This window comes from Asterias amurensis, chromosome 2, assembly GCF_032118995.1.
Source record: "Asterias amurensis chromosome 2, ASM3211899v1".
NCBI lineage: Eukaryota > Metazoa > Echinodermata > Asteroidea > Forcipulatida > Asteriidae > Asterias > Asterias amurensis.
The window spans coordinates 22,052,895-22,070,964 of record NC_092649.1 but is presented as its reverse complement, the minus strand read 5'-3'; the positions used below and the strand labels follow the sequence as shown (position 1 = coordinate 22,070,964).

The 18,070-nt window shown below is 37.2% G+C and overlaps 1 long non-coding RNA gene across 4 annotated transcripts in view; it reads right to left on the bottom strand.

The window, feature by feature from the left end:
* Nucleotides 1–18,070, bottom strand: part of LOC139954112 (uncharacterized) — a 154,145-nt gene that overhangs the window by 113,217 nt on the left and 22,858 nt on the right. The window lies entirely within an intron of this gene.

Sequence of the window (18,070 nt, the reverse complement as noted above, 5' to 3'; positions counted from 1 at the left end):
AGGGCTCCCGACTCCATACCCAAAGGTACTTGGTTCGAATCATGGGTCTTTTGTTTACTAAGTTTTAATTTAAAATTGTTGATACGAAGGTATAAAATTAAACTCGAACACTTCATGAGCAAGAATGAGCAGTGGCCCAGTGGAAGGGTTCCCGACTCCATTCCCAAAGGTACTGGGTTCGAATCATGGGTGTTCTTTTACTAAGTTTGAATTTAAAATGCAGAGTTCTTTTGATTGTTGGAAACAGTTTCTATTGTAAAACAGAATTTCAGAAGCTTTATACTGTGAAACTTCTCAGATTCAACACATAAATACATACAGTGTACCTACATTGACACATTAATTTTAACTTAAATGTAGGGGCATGCATGCATGAGGGTCTGCACGTTTATAGCCCAGTGGCAGAAGTTTGTGCAGTAAAGACAAGACAAGGCAGTACCATAAACAGGTTCACAGGCAAAATATTTCTTGGAACTATCCGTTCAATTGTTTTAATACTTTATAAATGTAGTTGTATACAATAAAATATGAGTTATAGGAATTTGGGGAGGACAGGGCTTGTCGACGTAGTACGAAGGTTTAAAATTAAACTCGTACACATAAGGAGCAGTGGCCCCGTGGAAGGGTTACCGACTTCTTACCAAAAGGTACTGGGTTCGAATCATGGGTGTTTTTTTTTATTAAGTTTTATGTTCAAATTGTTGATACGAAGTTTTAAAATTAAACTCGATCACATAATTAGTAAGATGGAGCAGTGGCCCAGTGGAAGGGCTCCTGGCTCCATAACCAAAGGTACCGGGTTCGAATCATGGGTGTTCTTTTATTAACTTTTTATTTCTAATTGTTGATACGAAGGTTTTAAATTAAACTCAAACACTTGATGAGCAAGAATGAGCAGTGGCCCAGTGGAAGGGTTCCCGACTCCATACCCAAAGGTACTGGGTTCGAATCATGTGTCTTTTTTTTTAGTAAGTTCAAACTTGAATTTGTTGATACGAAGGTTTAAAATTGAACACTTGATGAGCAAGAATGAGCAGTGGCCCAGTGGAAGGGTTCCCGACTCTACACCCAAAGGTACTAGGTTCAAATAATGTGTGTTCTTTTACTAACGTTTAATTTAAAATTGTTGATACGAAGGTTTAAAATTAAACTTGAACACTTGACGAGCAAGAATGAGCAGTGGCCTAGTGGAAGGGTTCCCGACTTCATACCCAAAAGTACTGGGTTTGTGTGATCGGTGTTCTTTTACTAACTTTTAATTTAAGATTGTTGATGAGAAGGTTTAAAATTAAACTCGAACACATGATTAGTAAGAAGGAGCAGTGGCCCAGTGGAAGGGCTCCCGACTCCATACCCAAAGGTACTGGGTTCGAATAATGGGTGTTCGTTTACTAACTTTTAATTTAAAATTGTTTATGAGACGGTTAAAAATTAAATTCGAACACATAATTAGTTAGAAGGTGCAGTGGCCCAGTGGAAGGGCTTCCTACTCCATACCCAAAGGTACAGGGTTCGAATCATCGGTGTTCTTTTACTATGTTTTAATTTAAAATTGTTGATGAGAAGGTTTTGAATTAAACTCGAACACATGATTAGTAAGAAGGAGCAGTGGCCTAGGAGAAGGGCTCCCGACTCCATACCCAAAGGTACTGGGTTCGAATCATGGGTGTTCTTTTACTAACATTTTAATTTTAAATTGTTGATACGAAGGTTTAAAATTAAACCTGAACACATGATTTGTAAGAAGGAGCAGGGGCCCAGTGGAAGGGCTCCCGACTCCATACCCAAAGGTACTGGGTTCGAATAATGGGTGTTCTTTTACTAACTTTTAATTTAAAATTGTTGATGAGAAGGTTTTAAAATTAAACTCGAACACATGATTAGTAAGAAGGAGCAGTGGCCCAGTGGAAGGGCTTCCTACTCCATACCCAAAGGTACTGGGTTCGAATAATGGGTGTTCTTTTACTAACTTTTAATTTCAAACTGTTGATACGAAGGATTTAAATTACACTCGAACACTTGATGAGCAAGAATGAGCAGTGGCCTAGTAGAAGGGTTCCCGACTCCATACCCAAAGGTAGTGGGTTCGAATCATGGGTGTTCTTTTACGAACTTTTTATTTAAAATTGTTGATACGAAGGTTTTAAATAACACTCGAACACTTGATGAGCAAGAATGAGCGGTGGCCCAGTGGAAAGGTTCCCGACTCCATACCCAAAGGTACAGGGTTCGAATCATCGGTGTTTTTTACTAAGTTTTAATTTCAAATTGTTGATACGAAGGTTTAAAATTAAACTCAAACACATGATTAGTAAGAAGGAGCAGTGGCCCAGTGGAAGGGCTCCCGACTCCATTATCGAAGGTACTGGGTTCGAATCATGGGTGTTCTTTTACCAATTTTTAATTTAAAAATTGTTGATACGAAGGTTTAAAATTAAACTCGAACATATGATTAGTAAGAAGGAGCAGTGGCCCAGTGGAAGGGTTCCCGACTCCATACCCAAAGGTAGTGTGTTCGAATCGTCCGTGTTCTTTTACTAAGTTTTAATTTAAAATTGTTGATACGAAGGTTTTAAATTAAACTCAAACACTTGATGAGCAAGAATGAGCAGTGGCCCAGTGGAAGGGTTCCCGACTCCATACCCAAAGGTACTGGGTTCGAATCGAGTGTCTTTTTTTTAGTAAGTTCAAACTTCAATTTGTTGATACGAAGGTTTAAAATTGAACACTTGATGAGCGAGAATGAGCAGGGGCCCAGTGGAAGGGTTCCCGACTCCATACCCAAAGGTACTGGGTTCGAATAATGGGTGTTCTTTTACTAACTTTGAATTTAAAATTGTTGATGAGAAGGTTTAAAATTAAACTCGAACACATGATTAGTAAGCAGGAGCAGTGGCCCAGTGGAAGGGTTCCCGACTGCATACCCAAAGGTACTGGGTTCGAATAACGGGTGTTCTTTTACTAACTTTTAATTTAAAATTGTTGATGAGGTTTAAAATTAAACTCGAACACATGATAAGTAGGAAGGAGCAGTGGCCTAGTAGAAGGGCTCACGAATCCATACCCAAAGGTACTGGGTTCGAATCATGGGTGTTCTTTTACTTACATTTTAATTTCAATTTATTGATACGAAGGTTTAAAATTAAACTTGAACACTTGACGAGCAAGAATGAGCAGTGGCCCAGTGGAAGGGTTCCCGACTTCATACCCAAAGGTACTGGGTTTGTGTCATCGGTGTTCTTTTACTAACTTTTATTTTAAAATTGTTGATGAGAAGGTTTAAAGGAACACGTTGCCTTGGATCGGTCGAGTTGGTCTTTGAAAAGTGTTTGTAACCGTTTTTTATAAAATGCATATGGGTAGAAAGATGTTGTAAAAGTAGAATACAATGATCCACACAAACATGCATCGAAATTGCGTGGTTTTCCTTTTACCTTGTCGACTAACACGTTGGCCATTTACGGGGGTCAAAATTTTGACTCCCATAAATGGCCGACCATGTTAGTTCGCACAGTAGAAGGAAAACCACGCAATTTCGAGGCAAACTTGTGTGGATCATTGTATTCTACTTTTAAAACATCTTTCCAACCATATGCATTTTATAAAAAAACGGTTACAAACGCTTTTGTTTTGACCAACTCGTCCGATCCAAGGCAACGTGTTCCTTAAAAATTAAACTCGAACACATGATTAGTAAGCAGGAGCAGTGGCCCAGTGGAAGGGCTCCCGACTCCATACCCAAAGGTACTGGGTTCGAATCATAGGTGTTCTTTTACTAAGTTTTAATTTAAAATTGTTAATACGAAGGTTTAAAATTAAACTCGAACACTTCATGAGCAAGAATGAGCAGTGGCCCAGTGGAAGGGTTCTCGACTATATACACAAAGGTACTGGGTTCGAATCATGGGTATTCTTTTACTAAGTTTTAATTTAAAATTGTTGATACGAAGGTTTTAAATTAAACTCAAACACTTGATGAGGAAGAATGAGCAGTGGTCCAGTGGAAGGGTTCCCGACTCCATGCCCAAAGGTACTGGGTTCGAATAATGGGTGTTCTTTTACTAACTTTTAATTTAAAAATGTTGATATGACGATTTTAAATTACACTCGAACACTTGATGAGCAAGAATGAGCAGTGGCCCAGTGGAAGGGTTCCCGACTCCATACCCAAAGGAAGTGGGTTCGAATCATGGGTGTTCTTTTACTAACTTTTAATTTAAAAATGTTGATATGAAGATTTCAAATTACACTCAAACACTTGATGAGCAAGTATAAGCAGTGGCCCAGTGGAAGGGTTCCCGACTCCATACCCAAAGGTACTGTGTTCGAATCATGGGTGTTCTTTTACTAACATTTTAATTTCAAATTGTTGATACGAAGGTTTAAAATTAAACTCGAACACATGATAAGTAAGAAGGAGCAGTGGCCTAGTAGAAGGGCTCCCGACTCCATACCCAAAGGTACTGGGTTCGAATCATGGGTGTTCTTTTACTAACATTTTAATTTCAAATTGTTGATACGAAGGTTTAAAATTAAACCTGAACACATGATTAGTAAGAAGGAGCAGGGGCCCAGTGGAAGGGCTTCCTACTCCATACCCAAAGGTACTGGGTTCGAATAATGGGTGTTCTTTTACTAACTTTTAATTTAAAATTGTTGATGAGAAGGTTTTAAAATTAAACTCGAACACATGATTAGTAAGAAGGAGCAGCGGCCCAGTGGAAGGGCTCCCGACTCCATACCCAAAGGTACTGGGTGCGTATAATGGGTGTTCTTTTACTTTAAAACTTTTAATTTAAAATTGTTGATGAGAAGGTTTAAAATTACACTCGAACACATGATTAGTAAGAAGGAGCAGTGGCCCAGTGGAAGGGCTCCCGACTCCATACCCAAAGGTACTGGGTTCGAATCATCGGTGTTTTTTACTAAGTTTTAATTTCAAATTGTTGATACGACGGTTCAAAATTAAACTCGAACACATGATTAGTAAGAAGGAGCAGTGGCCCAGTGGAAGGGTTCCCGACTCCATACCCAAAGGTACAGGGTTCGAATTGTCGGTGTTCTTTTACTAAGTTTTAATTTCAAATTGTTGATACGAAGGTTTAAAATTAAACTCGAACACATGATTAGTAAGAAGGAGCAGTGGCCCAGTGGAAGGGCGTCCGACTCCATACCCAAAGGTACTGGGTTCGAATAATGGGTGTTCTTTTACTAAGTTTTAATTTAAAATTGTTGATGAGAAGGTTTAAAATTAAACTCGAACACATGATTAGTAAGAAGGACCAGTGGCCCAGTGGAAGGGCTTCCTACTCCATACCCAAAGGTACTGGGTTCGAATAATGGGTGTTCTTTTACTAAGTTTTAATTTAAAATTGTTGATGAGAAGGTTTAAAATTAAACTCGAACACATGATTAGTAAGAAGGAGCAGTGGCCCAGTGGAAGCGCTTCCTACTCCATACCCAAAGGTACAGGGTTCGAATCATCGGTGTTCTTTTACTAAGTTTTAACTTCAAATTGTTGATACGAAGGTTTAAAATTAAACTCGAACACATGATTAGTAAGAAGGAGCAGTGGCCCAGTGGAAGGGCTTCCGACTCCTTACCCAAAGGTACTCGGTTCGAATAATGGGTGTTCTTTTACTAAGTTTTAATTTAAAATTGTTGATGAGACGGTTTAAAATTAAATTCGAACACATAATTAGTAAGAAGGTGCAGTGGCCCAGTGGAAGGGCTCCCAACTCCATACCCAGAGGTACAGGGTTCGAATCATCGGTGTTCTTTTACTAAGTTTTAATTTAAAATTGTTGATGAGAAGGTTTTAAAATTAAACTCGAACACATGATTAGTAAGAAGGAGCAGCGGCCCAGTGGAAGGGCTCCCGACTCCATACCCAAAGGTACTGGGTGCGTATAATGGGTGTTCTTTTACTTTAAAACTTTTAATTTAAAATTGTTGATGAGAAGGTTTAAAATTACACTCGAACACATGATTAGTAAGAAGGAGCAGTGGCCCAGTGGAAGGGCTCCCGACTCCATACCCAAAGGTACTGGGTTCGAATCATCGGTGTTTTTTACTAAGTTTTAATTTCAAATTGTTGATACGACGGTTCAAAATTAAACTCGAACACATGATTAGTAAGAAGGAGCAGTGGCCCAGTGGAAGGGTTCCCGACTCCATACCCAAAGGTACAGGGTTCGAATTGTCGGTGTTCTTTTACTAAGTTTTAATTTCAAATTGTTGATACGAAGGTTTAAAATTAAACTCGAACACATGATTAGTAAGAAGGAGCAGTGGCCCAGTGGAAGGGCGTCCGACTCCATACCCAAAGGTACTGGGTTCGAATAATGGGTGTTCTTTTACTAAGTTTTAATTTAAAATTGTTGATGAGAAGGTTTAAAATTAAACTCGAACACATGATTAGTAAGAAGGACCAGTGGCCCAGTGGAAGGGCTTCCTACTCCATACCCAAAGGTACTGGGTTCGAATAATGGGTGTTCTTTTACTAAGTTTTAATTTAAAATTGTTGATGAGAAGGTTTAAAATTAAACTCGAACACATGATTAGTAAGAAGGAGCAGTGGCCCAGTGGAAGCGCTTCCTACTCCATACCCAAAGGTACAGGGTTCGAATCATCGGTGTTCTTTTACTAAGTTTTAACTTCAAATTGTTGATACGAAGGTTTAAAATTAAACTCGAACACATGATTAGTAAGAAGGAGCAGTGGCCCAGTGGAAGGGCTTCCGACTCCTTACCCAAAGGTACTCGGTTCGAATAATGGGTGTTCTTTTACTAAGTTTTAATTTAAAATTGTTGATGAGACGGTTTAAAATTAAATTCGAACACATAATTAGTAAGAAGGTGCAGTGGCCCAGTGGAAGGGCTCCCAACTCCATACCCAGAGGTACAGGGTTCGAATCATCGGTGTTCTTTTACTAAGTTTTAATTTAAAATTGTTGATGAGAAGGTTTAAAATTAAACTCGAACACATGATTAGTAAGAAGGAGCAGTGGCCTAGTATAAGGGCTCCCGACTCCATACCCAAAGGTACTGGGTTCGAATCATCGGTGTTCTTTTACTAACTTTTAATTTAAAATTGTTGATGAGAAGGTTTAAAATTAAACTCGAACACATGATTAGTAAGAAGGAGCAGTGGCCCAGTGGAAGGGCTTCCGACTCCATACCCAAAGGTACTGGGTTCGAATAACTAACTTTTACTAACTTTTAATTTCAAACTGTTGATACGAAGGTTTTAAATTACACTCGAACACTTAATGAGCAAGAATGAGCAGTGGCCTAGTAGAAGGGTTCCCGACTCCATTCCCAAAGGTAGTGGGTTCGAATCATGGGTGTTCTTTTACGAACTTTTTATTTAAAATTGTTGATACGAAGGTTTTAAATTACACTCGAACACTTGATGAGCAAGAATGAGCAGTGGCCCAGTGGAAGGGCTTCCGACTCCATACCCAAAGGTACTGGGTTCGAATCATCGGTGTTCTTTTACTAACGTTTAATTTAATATTGTTGATTAAATTGTTGATCGAACACTTTATCAGCAAGAATGAGCAGTGGCCCAGTGGAAAGGTTCCCGACTCCATACCCAAAGGTACAGGGTTCGAATCATCGGTGTTTTTTTACTAAGTTTTAATTTCAAATTGTTGATACGAAGGTTTAAAATTAAACTCGAACACATGATTAGTAAGAAGGAGCAGTGGCCCAGTGGAAGGGTTCCCGACTCCATACCCAAAGGTACTGGGTTCGAATAATGAGTGTTCTTTTACTAACTTTTAATTTAAAGTTGTTGATACGAAGGTTTTAAATTAAACTCGAACACATGATTAGTAAGAAGGAGCAGTGGCCCAGTGGAAGGGTTCCCGACTCCATACCCAAAAGTACTGGGTTCGAATAATGGGTGTTCTTTTACTAACTTTTAATTTCAAACTGTTGATACGAAGGTTTTAAATTACACTCGAACACTTGATGAGCAAGAATGAGCAGTGGCCTAGTAGAAGGGTTCCCGACTCCATACCCAAAGGTAGTGGGTTCGAATCATGGGTGTTCTTTTACGAACTTTTTATTTAAAATTGTTGATACGAAGGTTTTAAATTACACTCGAACACTTGATGAGCAAGAATGAGCAGTGGCCCAGTGGAAGGGCTTCCGACTCCATACCCAAAGGTACTGGGTTCGAATCATCGGTGTTCTTTTACTAACGTTTAATTTAATATTGTTGATTAAATTGTTGATCGAACACTTGATCAGCAAGAATGAGCAGTGGTCCAGTGGAAAGGTTCCCGACTCCATACCCAAAGGTACAGGGTTCGAATCATCGGTGTTTTTTTACTAAGTTTTAATTTCAAATTGTTGATACGAAGGTTTAAAATTAAACTCGAACACATGATTAGTAAGAAGGAGCAGTGGCCCAGTGGAAGGGTTCCCGACTCCATACCCAAAGGTATACTGGGTTCGAATAATGAGTGTTCTTTTACTAACTTTTAATTTAAAGTTGTTGATACGAAGGTTTTAAATTAAACCTGAACACATGATTAGTAAGAAGGAGCAGTGGCCCAGTGGAAGGGTTCCCGACTCCATACCGAAAGGTACTGGGTTCGAATCGTGGGTGTTCTTTTACTAAGTTTTAATTTCAAATTGTTGATACGAAGGTTTTAAATTACACTCGAACACTTGATGAGCAAGAATGAGCAGTGGCCCAGTGGAAGGGTTCCCGACTGCATACCCAAAGGTACTGGGTTCGAATAACAGGTGTTCTTTTACTAACTTTTAATTTAAAATTGTTGATGAGGTTTAAAATTAAACTCGAACACATGATTAGTAAGAAGGAGCAGTGGCCCAGTGGAAGGGCTCCCGACTCCATACCCAAAGGTACTGGGTTCGAATAATGGGTGTTCTTTTACTAACTTTTAATTTAAAATTGTTGAAGAGACGGTTTAAAATTAAACTCGAACACATGATTAGCAAGAATGAGCAGTGACCCAGTGGAAGGGTTCCCGACTCCATACCCAAAGGTAGTTGGTTCGAATCATGGGTGTTCTTTTACGAAGTTTTTAATTAAACTTGTTGATACGAAGGTTTATATATATTACCACAAAAATTAGTATGTTAGTGACCTATTTTATAGACCTTGCTTGTATTTTAGAACTGGGCTGTTATCGTGACTTATTTTTGTGAAAAATTAAAGGAACATTACAGAATTGGTTTTGCTAGCTAAAAAGTTGTTGTCAGTGTCAGCACTTTATGTATCTACCACAAACATAAACTGACAAACCTGTAGAAGTTTGAGATCGATCCGCCATCGGAGTCACATGAAAATAGTGACAAAAACAACTAAAAATTTTGCATTGCATCTAATGCAAAACAAAAATGAATAAAACTCTCACTGAGCGATGAACTCCAAACGCGAAATTAGATTATTATTACTCATCAAGTATGACATTTCAGACAAAAATATTTTAAGGTATGTTTTCTACCATCATCATCATTAGATCGTGTAGATTTTATGTAAATCTGTGATCTTCAGGAATTGTTAGAAATTGTGATGCAAGTTAAACAATAAAATAGCAACACATTGTATTAAAGGAACACATTGCCTTGGATCGGTCGAGTTGGTTTTTGAAAAGCGTTTGTAACCGTTTTTTATAAAATGCATATGGGTAGAAAGATGTTGTAAAAGTAGAATACAATGATCCACACAAACATGCCTCAAAATTGCGTGGTTTTCCTTTTACCTCGTCGACTAACACGTCGGCCATTTATGGGGGTCAAAATTTTGACTCCCATAAATGGCCGACCGTGTTGGTTCGCACAGTAGAAGAAAAACCATGCAATTTCGAGGCAAACTTGTGTGGATCATTGTATTCTACTTTTAAAACATCTTTCCAACCATATGCATTATATAAAAAACGGTTACAAACGCTTTTGTTTTGACCAACTCGTCCGATCCAAGGCAACGTGTTCCTTTAATTAATCTTTATTGTTTAACACTTTATTTTGTAGAAAACAAAAAATTCTATTTCTACTTTTCGTTGCATTTATTTTAAATAAATAAGACCTTTTTTAATACTTGGTTTAGGTGCACTGGGTTTTCAATGTTTAAAGGCACTGGACACCTTTGGTAATTTTGTTCTCACTAGTTGTATTCTGACACATGCATTTATAGCAAATCTGTAAAAGTTTTTGACTGAATTGGTCAGCAAAGCAAAGGGAATTATGACAAAAATCTTTGTTTGCACACATTTGTGTGTTTAAGAAAAACAAATTCTCAAGGCCTGAAGTCTTTGAATATTTGAAAAATACATCGGAGGTAACCTATTCTCACAATGTTTGATACTATCAACAGCTCTCATTGGTTTATGTTAAGTAAGGTTTATGCTAACTGTTATTTTGAGTAATAATCAACAGTGTCCAGTGCCTTCAGGCTACCCTAAAATCTTTATAAGCTTTATTTGGTTGAGCTGTTTTAATTTTGCTTCAAGATTTGTTTTAGTAGTTGGCTTTCTGAATAAACTCCAGCAACTTAAAGAATCATTACAGAACTTGGTTTTGCTAACAAAACCATTGCTGGCAATGTATTATACCACAACTGACTCTTTGTAGAAGTTTGAGATCAATCTGCCATCTGGGTCGAGATAAAATTGTGAAAAACCAATGACAAACTCTGCATGACATCGACTACCAACCAAAACTTCATAAAATGCTCACTTTGCGGAAATTGTTTTTATTTTAAATTTACTCATCAATATGACGCTTCAGACAGGAGCACTCTGTATAGCATAAGTTGCAAGTTCCTTAAATGCAATAAGTCTCATTCGACTCTCATGATAATTTGTTTATGTTTTCTGCCATTGCATCAATGCCACAATGCCACTGATTACCTAATGTACCATTTTGTGGGTAAAACTCCATGTCAATATCAGTTACGGTAGCCTTGTTCTTTTTGTCTTGCCTAAAAAGGCGCACGATACTGCACAATCTTTGAGGTATCCATGGTACCACATTGATTCCCAAAATTGCAACAAAGATTTTTCATCATGTACTCTTTATTTTACTTATCAAGTAAGAAAACCTGAAGGGAAACTGACTTGGTAGATCTTAAACAACTTAGGTTTGAACAAGGAAAAGTTTACTGGAGCGGCCCGCTTCAGTACATTTTTCTTTGTTCAAGCCCCATTGCTTTATTTTACTTACATGAATCATGGACAGTTAGACAATCAAAGATGTGCGAGAAGATTTGCGAAAAGATGGGCAGGGAGGCAGCCCAGCAAGGCCTAGTGCACAGGATGTTCAAGTGCCTTCTGATGCCAAGAAGCTTTTCTGTAGTGAAACCCTTTCAATCATCACGCAAGACACACATGGCAATGTACACTCAAGTTTTTTTTCTCTTCTAGATTTAATTAAGTTGAACAGTTTTCATTAAAATGACCTAGTTGTGGCACATTGAAGCCAACTTTGTGCGACTGCCTTCTACACAAGTTTGGCAAGTCATTGGTGTCTTTAGGTATGCATGAATTTAATCAGCATTATTGAAAAAGCTTATTGCCTTCATGGAAGAAGTCGTTCCCAGTGGTGTATATTTTCACTGTGCAACTATTTCCCAGAATACCTAATTCTTGATCTTAACCCCTGGAACTTTCAGTTTGAAACATCCTATAATGGATAGCTGGCGTGCTAGGCTAAAAATTTTTAGCAGCATTGATTTCAGTCCTTTTTGCTTTCCATTGTTGACAACTTGAAGCCGCAATGTAAGCTGCCTCAATGTTTTGTGCAAGGGGAACGTCAATACCAAAACCTCATGTATTATGTGCCCATTTGTACTCTTGGATGTAGAGAAGAAGTGTATGTAACAGTGCATGTCATCTCACAGTCTTTGATTTCACATGTAGTGCATAATGAGAAAGGTATTAAAGCCACTCTGAATTTCATAACATATTTCTATCGATGTTGAAATCGGTTTGAGTAATTTTCTAAATTCTGAATGTTGGTGTTTTCTTTGCAGGTCTACAAGAGACATGACCTGAAAAGCTCATAGTAGAATGAGAAGATGGAAAACCTCTTCAAATGTTTAGGTTCTGCTCAGATTTTGTTTGGCGATGAGGGATGTTCAGGTAATACTGATTTGAATTATCATGACAACAATGACCAATGGTCCATGTATAAAAAAATACATTTATAACAGGACTGAAGAATGATCCATATCGATATATAGTCGATATAAATTGTGTTTTTTCCTTCTTTTTTGGAGAACAATATATTTTACTCCACAAATAATACGAACAACAGTTACATATTATAGATAGCCTTTGATTTGGACCCTTTGCGTTTTGTATGTGTAAATGTAGACTGAGGTAGCTTCAAGATGATATACAAGTAGGGGGTATGAGAAATCAATGGCACATGTGCAATTACCAAACCACATAATAAATGAAAATCTTTTTGAAAAACAGAGGGGTTTGATCTTAATAGAACAAAAGCCACACTCCTGTCAGCAAAAAAAATAATAATAAAAAATTCCACCCTTCTACATGGAAGAGCGTATTAAGAGTCAGTTCAGGTAAATAGTTGACATAGTTGCTCACGGTCAAAAAATGAATTTTTTTTTATACTTTGTGGGTGGAAGGGCCTTGGGGTGCAAGTAAACAAAATTGCATTTTCAATTCTATATATAGCCCGTTGCCATGGTTACGGCTCATTTTATTTTTTTTGCCATTTTAGGTCGATTTTGGGGTCTGAAAAACTGGTTTTTAGCTCATATTTACAACTCCACCCCACCAAAATGCAATATTAATTCAAAAAACCTTTTATATCACTACAAAGTATCATCCGTGGCCTTCCTTGAGAAAAAAAATTATTGCTTTAAATATCACCCTTGTGCTATTTTTGCACCATGCATTACAGTATGTTTTTAGAACTTGCAAAATCGACATTTTTACCCTATTTTTGGACCCCAAAATGTCAACTTGCCAGGGGTCTCAGAAAATTTTCCTTTCGTCTGTGATTAGGGCCAACATTGGTCTTTCCATATCTGGTGTCAAAAACTTGGGCAATTGTATCCTGTTGGGCCAGTACTGCCTCAAAACTAGACTTTTTTCCCCAAAACATGAAAAATGCCTTTTTAAGGGTCTTTCCACATAATATCGACATACGTGTCCATGGTAAAAGAAAAGGAATATTTTTTTTTATACTTTGTGGATGGTAGGGACTTGGGGTGCAAATAAACAACATTAACATTTCAAATCATAATATAACACGTTGCCATGGTAACAGTTCATTTGTGTTTAGGCCACTTTGGGCCGATATTGGGGAATGAAAAACTGTTTTTTTAAGTTAATATTTACAACTCCACCCCACCAAAAAACAAAAATATTTCATAAAACCTTTTACATCACTACAAAGTATCATCCTTGGCTTTACTTGAGACAAAAAATATTGCTATAAATTTCACCCTTGTGCTATTTTAAGAACGTGCATTACAGTATGTTTTTAGAGCTTGCAAATTCAACATTTTTACCATATTTTTTGCCCTCAAAATTCCATTTTTTCAGGGGTCTCAGAATATTTTCCTTTCGGTTTTGATCAGGGCCATAATTTGTCTTTTTATTTCTGGTAAGAAAGACTCGGGCAATTGTATCCTGATGTAACAGAACTGTCTCAAAAATAGACCCTTTTCCCCGAAAACATAGAGAAATGCATTTTGAAATATTTGCTTCATTTTGAATTTATAACATGAAAAAGTTAGCTATAATTCCATCAATCTGGCAGCTTTTTATAAGCACTTTGTAGGTTTAGTGCATTACCAAACATTGATCAGGACTTGTTGATGACCTAAATCTTATAATTTGCCCCACCCCGGCCCTGGCCCAATCATATTTCTTGACATTGCATAAAATAAAATAACAGTTTTGCGAACAGCGCCTTTTTTTTTGAAAGTCACATTTTTTAATTCCCCTTGCACATCAAGAAAGTTTGTACTGTCTTTAATGTTTTGTTGGTTCTCGGAATATTTCCCTTTTTGTTTTGATTGGGCTATCATTATGGTTTGCATGTCTACTGGGGAGAAACACTTTGGTTTATTGTATCCTGTTGTGACACTTCTGCCTCAAAAATGGTAATTTTTCCAAAAACAATTAAAAATGCATTTTGAAGTTATCCCTTAGTTTGAATTGATAAAAAACAAAAACGAGCATGCTTGTTAAAAGAATATGGCACTGTTTCCATGCTCTTTAAGCCACTGAGTTCTTGTTTTGTCATAACTACTTTACCTAGTTGTACAGGTATGATTCACATTGCAAGAAGAGAAGTAGTGCGGTGAGCAATCTTTACTGTCCTTGTCTTTACATGGCCTTATAACAGTCTTCTTGGTCCCCTGCCCGCTACCGAACTAAACATTTTCATCCCATTCAGAACAAAGAGGCTCTAAAAGTGAGCAAGTACTGTATCCAAAGTATCTAACCATTTAGCCGCTGTACCGCCCAGCCGCATTATAGCGATACACTGTATGCGGTATGAGGAAACCTCGCTAGCTTGTGTTTGTAGAAAAAAAGGAACATCAAAAGAAAACTCGATAGTCATTAGTAGGTCTACGCATTTGTTAATATATCTAGTTGTTATAGATCGTTATTAATTCTCCCTTCACAGTTGACTTGTCAAAGCTAATGATGATGAAATAATTTAGCTCTTACGAAAAATAAAACGCTCATCAGTAAACAGGAAACTGTTCATCATTTATGATGATATTGTCGAAAATAACGCTTTCGCATTTAATCAGTATGAGCATTGAGCCAGACAAAAGCCTTGAAAAGCTATTGTGTTCATTTTATCCGTGCACAAAAGTATTCGCCATAAAAATTACCGTGGCCGTTTAACGAGAGGCATTTATTGTTCCCATGAGAACTTTTATACAAATATTACCGAAAGGGTAAAAAATTGTGCATACACATTAAGCCTTGGCTATCTTTTAAAATTTGAACTATGATTCCAGTAATTTACTGCAAGACTCTTGAGAAATTGGATTTCAGCAAACTCGGGCGGTGCAGGGACTAAAGGGCTAAATGGCCATTCACCTGCTTTGGCCTTCTGTAAGCAGTTCCCCCATCTATGGTGGGGTTCCTTTCAATTGTACTGTTGCAAACAATAAAAGAGTTGGTTTATTTAACGTGATAAATAACTCAATGTGATAAACAACTCAACGTTCTCAGAGACATATATAATAATTATGAATTAGTAAGATAGTGAATGGAAAAAATATCAAACTAGCCTGAATAGACTTTTGTCACTGCAAATGCATCTTACTTATTTATGTTCAGCAGGTGCAAGTTTTTACAACTTCTTTCAATGTTGTTTCATTAAAGGAACACGTTGCCTTGGATCGGTCGAGTTGGTATTTCAAAAGCGTTTGTAAACGTTTATTAAAAAATGCATATGATTAGAAAGATATTTTAAAAGTAGAATATAATGATCTATACAAGTATCACTCAAAAACATCTTTCTAACCATGCATTTTAAAACAAACCGTTACAAACGCATTTCAAAGACCAACTTAACCGATCCCAGGCAACGTGTTCCTTTTAAATAATCTCTTACGCTCATCTTGCAAATCGTTAGTATCATTGTTTTTAATAAGATCTTGGCAAACTTTTCCAACACTTTTAAGCGGGCTTTTTAATTTCCCACGTTTGTGTTGGACATGATTGGATGCTCCAAACCATCTGCCGCAAACACAGAAACTACATTGTTTATGATCTCTATCTCTAAGAAAAACCAGTTTTTCAGACCCCAAAATCGGCCTAAAATGGCCAAAAAACAAAATGAGCCGTAACCATGGCAACGGGCTATATATAGAATTGAAAATGCAATTTTGTTTACTCGCACCCCAAGGCCCTTCAACCCACAAAGTATAAAAAAAATTCATTTTTTGACCGTGAGCAAGTATGTCAACTATTTACCTGAACTGACTCTTAACAGTTCATACTGTTGTAAATCTGTTCTGGTGGCTGTTATCCTTGCTCATCACAGAAATTTTTTAAAAATCCAGGTCAGTTAAGTTGATGTTCAAATATTTTATTTGCAGATATGGTTAAACAGAGTGAGATATATCTTCATGTTTGATGGGAAATCAAGCATCATCATTATTTGTGTCATGGTCGGTTCTGCACTTAAGCTTGCAAGAAGAAGATTGGAATCAGGTCAGTGCATTGTATCAATGAGAATGGGTCATTTTTATTTTTTATGCATAATTTACATGATGTTGTTAAATGGACAATGCAATCGCCACAGAAAACATAATATCAAAGATATCATGAGAGGCGTTATTTGGAGATGATGGAATCTCCTTTTGTGTGTATGTTGGTGAAGATAGAGACTATACATTCGTCAGAACCCCTGAAGAATGTGCCTATGAATATCATGAGAGGCGTTGTTTGCCAATATTAGTTATGGTAGCCTTGTTCTTTTTGTCTTGCCTTAAAAGGCGCACAATATGGCACAATCTTTAGGGAATCCATGTACCACATTGATTCCCAAAATTGCAACAAAGATTTTTCATCATGTACTCCTTACTTTACTTATCAATTAGGAAAACCTGAAGGGAAACTGACTTATGGTAGATCTTAAACAACTTAGGTTTGAACAAGGAAATGTTTACTAGAGCGGCCCACCTCAGAACAATTTTCTCTGTTCAAACCCCATTGCTTTACTTTACTTGCAGCAATCATTGAGAATGAGACATTTATAGGATGTGCGAGAAGATTTGCGACAAGATGTGCAGGGAGGCAGCCCAGCAGGCCTGATGGAAACACTGTTGAAGAGATTCGAGCCCTTAAAGAACCTTTTGATGCCAAGAAGCTTTTTTGTAGACACACAAGTTGCAGTCCTTCGAAAATTTAGGTAAACACAATTTAAGTTTTCTTTAACGTTCCAGGTTGTGTATGATTTTACTGTCCTTGTTTTTTAGAGAACTAAGGCCTTGTGTACTATCAAATTTTGCCTAAAATGTTTGAAAGGGTAAACTGTAAAACTTTGCTCTTAAAAATTACAGTAATTTACTGTCAGCTGAGTTGCCAGTAAGTAACTGTGATTTTTACCGGCATAAATAAATTTTAAAACAAACAAGTAAAAACAGAGTTTGGAGTTTTAACACATTTCTATTACAGCACAACTAGCCAACTTGACGTAAAGTGATTTGTGTGTAAACGGATTTTGTACAGTATGCAGTTCATTTAATTAGGCATATTGAAGAATATTGATGTAAACACACTGCTTACTGCATGGATGTTTTGTCCAAGCTAAATCACACAGCAGGTGAATTATTTTACAAAGATGTAACAGAAATGAGACAAACTCAGCTTCTTTGTGTTACCTGTGATCATCACTTGTCTAATCCATACAACGAAATTAGTAAAGGATCTTTTTCAAGTACAAAAGATTTTGAAATTTTGAAAAGCTTTGTGTGTTGGGCGCAAAAGCTAATGTACGCCAAATTGAATTATGTGGAACACAATTGGCATAGCTATTATTAACAGCGCGTATTACACACCGACCGACGCGCAAAAAAACGCAAATGAAACAATGTCACACTGTCTATACCTGGTAAATTAAGTTGCTTTAAACATAAGGGCATTTATGAACGGGAATAAAAGAGTAGTGACTCGATATCTAAAGCGGACGTTTAAATCCTTGCAGGGTCGTTACGGTGCGATAAAGGCCCTCACCTTCCGCTCAAGCCTTTATCACATGGCCACAACCCTACCAGTTTTAAACGTCCGTTTAAGAACTCGTCGCCTACTCTTTGATTCCCTTATTAATTTCATTGTGTATTCCAAATGTAGGGCAACAGATCTACGAATCATTGTATGTGTTTGTTTTTCTTGTCCCAGTGCTAACTAAATTAACCATAATAATAACGTGGCCTTTGTGTACTTATCAAATTTGTACAAAGCTATTGGGTTAGTTACTAAAATTTGTACTTACCAAGGTTTGCCTGAAATTGTGTATTAGGTCTTGTGTACTGATAAGATTTTGCATGAAATTATTAAATTTGCCAGAAATTGTGTACAAGGCTA